This window comes from Lutra lutra, chromosome 5 (assembly GCF_902655055.1).
Source record: "Lutra lutra chromosome 5, mLutLut1.2, whole genome shotgun sequence".
Lineage (NCBI taxonomy): Eukaryota > Metazoa > Chordata > Mammalia > Carnivora > Mustelidae > Lutra > Lutra lutra.
In genome coordinates this window covers 53,006,167-53,012,166 of record NC_062282.1, presented here as the reverse complement: position 1 = coordinate 53,012,166, position 6,000 = coordinate 53,006,167, and positions in this window count along the sequence as shown.

Sequence of the window (6,000 nt, the reverse complement as noted above, 5' to 3'; positions counted from 1 at the left end):
TGCAAATAGGAGGAAATATGTGAGGAGATAATAACTATGCATATATATTTGGGTATGTGTGTGTCTGTTTCTATCTTTTTCTGTATATATATGTATGAGAGAGAGAGAGATGCAAAGAGATACACACATTACATTACATTCACATACATACATTGTTATTATTTTCCCAAATATAGGAAAGAGAGAGAGAGTTAAAACCTAGATTTATGAAGAAGTTACTGCATCAGAGTCTGAAGGCTTGGTTTCCATTGAGATGTGCACAGTGTTACGGACTAAGGGCCTCCAAATGCCAACAAAGTTGAGAATGATAATATCAATGAATGAAGCCAGCCAGGTGTGCTGGGTGGTGGTGAGAGCACAGGAGGGTGGTGGGGTTATGAAGAACTGGAAGTTCCATGCCTGGTCTGGAAGGGGCAGCAGACACTCACCTTTAGTTTACTGTGGCCTTGGAGAATACAGCTTTATTGTTGGCAGATTTTCATATCTCAATAAAACTGGAAAAAATGTCTATGTAAAATTTTTTAAATTCTTAAAAATAATTTGATGTCTAATTCTCCCATCCCAACCTCATCCTCATCTACTACTCATCTACTACTACTCATTATTCAATTGGTCCTTTCTCATTTACTACTGGCAGTTTTTCTTTACTTGTCCAAGTTTATAATACATTCCAATCCGTACCTCCTATTTTTCATATTTCCATATATTACCTGATCAATAAAAGTTGAATAAAACTCAAATATCAGTAGATACCCAAGCAGAAGACATACTGTTTAAATCTGTAACTAATGTATAGACCTAATAATCTCTTGGCTGGGTTTTCCAACTCTTCTTCCCTCTGGAAGAAATATGCTTTCTTTTCTTTCTTTCTTTCCTTTTTGTCTTTTTTTCTTTCCCTAAAATCTATGTGGTATGTGATAATGATTTTTTTTTTTCCTGAAGCAATTCTTATCTATTTTCAAATCAACTCTACATGTTCCCCCACACACTCCCCGGCTCTCTTATGAAAACAGGTGTGAGATATGATATTGGTAGCATTGAAAGGACCTGAATTTTAAATTCAGACAAAGAAGCCTGACTCTTAGCATTTGATTAACTGCAATAGCTCCCCAAAACTTAAAATTAATTCCAGCCTCTTATTTATAGTCTACAATGGCTGCTAAGATCTAAGATCCCTGCTACCTGGCCACCATCTCCTCCAACTCCTACCCACAATACTTCAGCATGTGTATTTGATTTATCTGCTAGAGTTTTTACCAGCTTATCCCAGCCATACAGCCTTCTGTCTGGTTGGGGTATATTATCAATTTCTGGCTTTTCCTTGACATTCATGTCCCAGAATGTGTTGACTTCCCACAAAGATCAACCTTAGGTGTTATCTATACTGGTTTATGTTCTTCATTGTACTTATTATCTTAATGATTTCATTAAAAATTTTTTTAATGTTATTTATTTGAGAAAGAGAGAGAGTGAAGACAAGCGAGAGAGAGCGTGAGTGCAGGGGAAGGAACAGAGGGAGAGGGAGATGGAGAAGAAGACTCTGCTGAGTAAGAAGCCTGATGTGGGGTTCCATCCCAGGACACTGGTATCATGACCTGAGCCAAAGGCAGACACAACCAGTACCAGCCGGTTCCCCCAAAGATTTAGCTTTTTTTTTTTTTCTTTTTTTAAGATTTTATTTATTTATTTGACAGAGATCACAAGTACGCAGAGAGGCAGGCAGAGAGAAAGAGGGGGAAGCAGGCTCCCCACTAAGCAGAGAGCCAGATGTGAGGCCCGATTCCAGGACCCTGGGATCATGACCCAAGCTGAAGGCAGAGGCTTTCACCCACTGAGCCACCCAGGTGCCCCAGATTTAGCTTTTAAAAGCTATTTTATTGAGGTTTGATTGATATACAAAAAGCTGTACATATTTAATATATTCAACTTGATGAGTTTGCGGGTAAGTATATAAATCATCATCACGCTCAGTGTCATAAGCAATTTCACTATTCTGTGTGTAAATGTCCAGTTAGGGTTTTTATTGTAAGGGAGAGGAAGGTTGATGTTAGTTACATAAAACTTAACTATTTGCAAGGCTGTTTCAAATGCTTACCCAAATCATTTCCTTTTCTAAAAGAAAAAAAAAAAATTCATCATTTTTTTTCTTGGCTATCTTGGCCTCTGCTCTGGAAAACTGACTTTTCAATAGGAAAATTGCATAGTAGTTTGTACTGATGAATGTAGTATTTATATCCTTATAAGTACAGTTTGAGTAATTATTTTCTTGCTAAGGGTATTGCTATCATTGTAGCCCTTACTTTTGACAGAATGTGTAAAAGAATCATAAACCTCTATATGACTTGATAAGAAAGTGTAGTTCAAATAAATAATCCCATAATAGCCTTGCAGGCTTTAGGAAGTAAGATCTTTTGACTAGCAGCCCTCTACCTGCTTTCAATGGGTCAATAAGAGAATTTAGTCATATCCTAATGCCATCCATTAGCAAATACTGCTTATTGAGATGTCATATTATTTTTAAACCATCAAAATAATTTCCAGATATCAACGATTGCTAAATATAATTTGGGCCACTATTTGCGTATGATCCTGTTCCTAATCCTGGTTTGGCATTTTATAGCTACAAAACAGTTGGTGGGTTCTGTAATTTTTCTAAGCCTTTGTTTTCTCATCTGTAAAATGAGAATTGTCATCAGTGCATCACAGCGATATGAGAATTAAATGAAAGAGCATATGAAATAATATAGTGTAATCCCTGACACTAAGAAAGCAATACGTCATTGGGAACAATTAATCAGTGATTATCATTCCTGTTACATCATACAATGGCTTGTTTTCCTATGAGAGTTTTGTTTAGGATCCACAGAATACACAAATATGATGGAACATCAAGATTTAACTTTATCCTGGGGCACTGGCCAAAACGGTTGAAGAGAAAAAGTGTCTTTTCTTTGGGCCACATAGCACTTTACTCTTACCTTTGAATAATCCCTTACTCAAGAAAACTGCTTTTGAATGAAAAATGTTCCTGAGAGTACTTCTCTACTGGGTACTACCTAAGGCTTGAATTTAAAAAGCAGTTTAAGTATATTCTTCCTGTGTCTTCTATTTTTGCAGTGGCCATGAAGGGAAGAAGCAGAACGTACTGTGGACAGCTGACCTCCAAATATGTGGATTCAATTTCCACATGTCAAACCATCAGCTCCCAATGGTAATCGTGCAGAAGAACAGAGAATCACCAATATTATTGTAAAACCAAATTTAAACGTTTAACCTTTTAGTACCTGAATAACCTTGTTAAAGAGAAGTGCTCAACAGTATTTTGAAGAGACTCTATTGCACCCCTCACCCTGAGCTAACTGTTATGCTGGAAATTCTAATTCTATTCAACAATCTCTTGCATAACCTTCAATGTGGGGAAGATCTGGGCAGTGTTTCATTATTGGGTGTCCATTTGGCACCCTCTAAAACTAGAGAATTTTTTAAAAAGATTTTATTTATTTATTTGACAGAGACAGAGATCACAAGTAGGCAGAGAGGCAGAGAGAGAGGGGGGAAAAGCAGGCTCCCCGCTGGGCAGAGAGCCTGATGCGGGGCTCAATCCCAGGACCCTGGTATCATGATCATGATCTGAGCCGAAAGCAGAGGCTTAACCCACTGAGCCACCCAAGCGCCCCTAAAACTAGAGGATTCTAAGTATAGATTGTACTTCATCTTTGAAGATCATATGCATTTATAATAATTATAATATCCACAGACATTTTCCTGCTCTTACAACAGTTGAAAACTGTAGCTCATGAGCAAATGGACAGAACTGCAAACAGCAGGAGCAAATGTTACTGAGTGTCCTACAAACCGCTGTTCTAGAATGTAGAGAGCAGAATAGAGTCCCATTTGTAATGTCTGAAATTGAATTTTCTCTAAAAGGGATAAAGCAATTTAATTTTCAAAAATATTCGAATTTTATTATGTCAGGAAAAAACCCCTCTGTTTTAACAGGTTCATTGAATTTTATTTCTCCACTTTATTTGTACTCACTTTTCCATTTGTGGGTACAGTTTATTATAGTTATCAGTTTTATACTGAATGAGACGAAATCTCTAAGATTTCTTTCAATAAAATTTTGAATTCCTTGTCATTTATAGTAAAATGTATATACCTTCCCTATTAAACTTATGCTTTGTTGTTTAAATCTTCAGTCTTCCCTCCTTCCTCACCCCACGGTATTGTTACTTTAGCTTCCGAAATAAAACCAATGAGCCCATAAACATAGGCTGTGGGTAATGTGGATATATGCAAATAATAAAATAAGAGTCCACATTTACTTTTGAGCTCCTCTAGTGACTATATCGTCTCTGCTACTTTTTTTTTTTTAAGGTTTTATTCATTTGGGAGAGAGAGAGAAGAAGGAGCACATGAGCAGGGAGGAGGGTCAGAGGGAGAAGGAGAAGCAGATGCCCCACCAAGCATGGGGAGCATGGAGAGCCCAACATGGGGCTTGACACCAGGACCCCAGGATCATGACCTGAGCTGAAAGTAGAGGTTTAACCGAGTGAGCCACCTAGGCACTCCTTTCTTCAGCTATTCTAAGTCTAGATATTTTTTCCCTTAGATTTACTTTTTTAATGATTTCTATATCTTTATTGGTATTCTCTATTTAATGTACCATTGTCATAATACTTCTATTACTTGAACATAGCTTTTTGATTCTTCAGACACACTGATTATACTGCTTTGAAGTCAGCCCATTCTGGATGCCTTATTTTCCTCATCTTCCTGCTAAATTTCTACTTTGGGTCTTTGGTCTTTGGTTCTTTGGGTCTTCTGCTTGCTTTACCTGGGATTGTTACTTCTAGTTACCTTCAATATTAGTCTTCTTATTCATTTGCTTGTAAGATTGCTACTGTTTTTAACAGTATCCATGGGTATGGAACTTCTGCCTGCTTTGCCCTAAATAAGGACCTCTTCAGGTGGGAAGGTGTTTGTTAGCACAGCCTCTCCTCCACTGGTAGCATTATTGCAAAAACATAGATAAAGAGATCATGAGTGTAATTCCAGATTCAAACATGGCATATAAATATTCTTCCAAAAGTTTCAGCCCTATTTTGTTTTTGATTCGAATAAATATTCCTTTGTTGTGTGGCTTTGGTTGATTTCTAGAGTTCTGAATTATTGTTTTAGAAAACCTTTCAAGTTTCATTTTGTCTTAGGAAAGTAGATTTGTTCAGGTCTTTATTTGCCATTCTAGCAATGTTCACATTAGTTATTATTACTATTCCTGTTTCCTGCATAAATAAGGCTCAGCAGGAACTGCTCAATGGGCCATGTCAATATTTAAAGTGAGATCTCTGATTTCAGTGCCTTTTTATGCTACGATGGAGATGAATACGAAAGTGTCCATTATGAGCCACCCTATTCATCTCTAGCTTGTATCAGATGACCTTTCTTTTTGATATGAAATGACTTGTGTTTGTGTTGTTTGTAATATTTTATAAGATTATTAATTTTTCAAACAAACATAGACCATCAGTCAAGGAAATCCAGTGTAAATTGTTTTTTTTGAAAAAGATGAATTCTGAAAGTATCTGCTTTATTGTGAAGGCAATATTACTTACACAGTGTTTTAGGCAAATCAACAGACCTACATAAATTTCTTCTTTTATAACTACACTGCTTGTGGGAAGAATCAAAGAAAGTAATATCCATAATTATACCTTGATGGACTATTAATGAAGAAATCATACTTTCCCTAATAAGACATGTTCCATGTTTCAGTTAGAGAAATACAGGTCAATTACCAACAGAAACAAACAAAAAAAACCCCTTAATATTTCACAGCCCCATGCAGAAAACGACTTCTTTTTAGGCCACATATGTTTTATTGAAAAATAATGTGACTTTAGAAAATGTAGGTAATCAACATTGTTTCAAATACAGTTTTAAAGTTTGCTATTAATAAGGAGGAACACTTTCCTTTCTCTGTGAAGTAATTCTTGCACC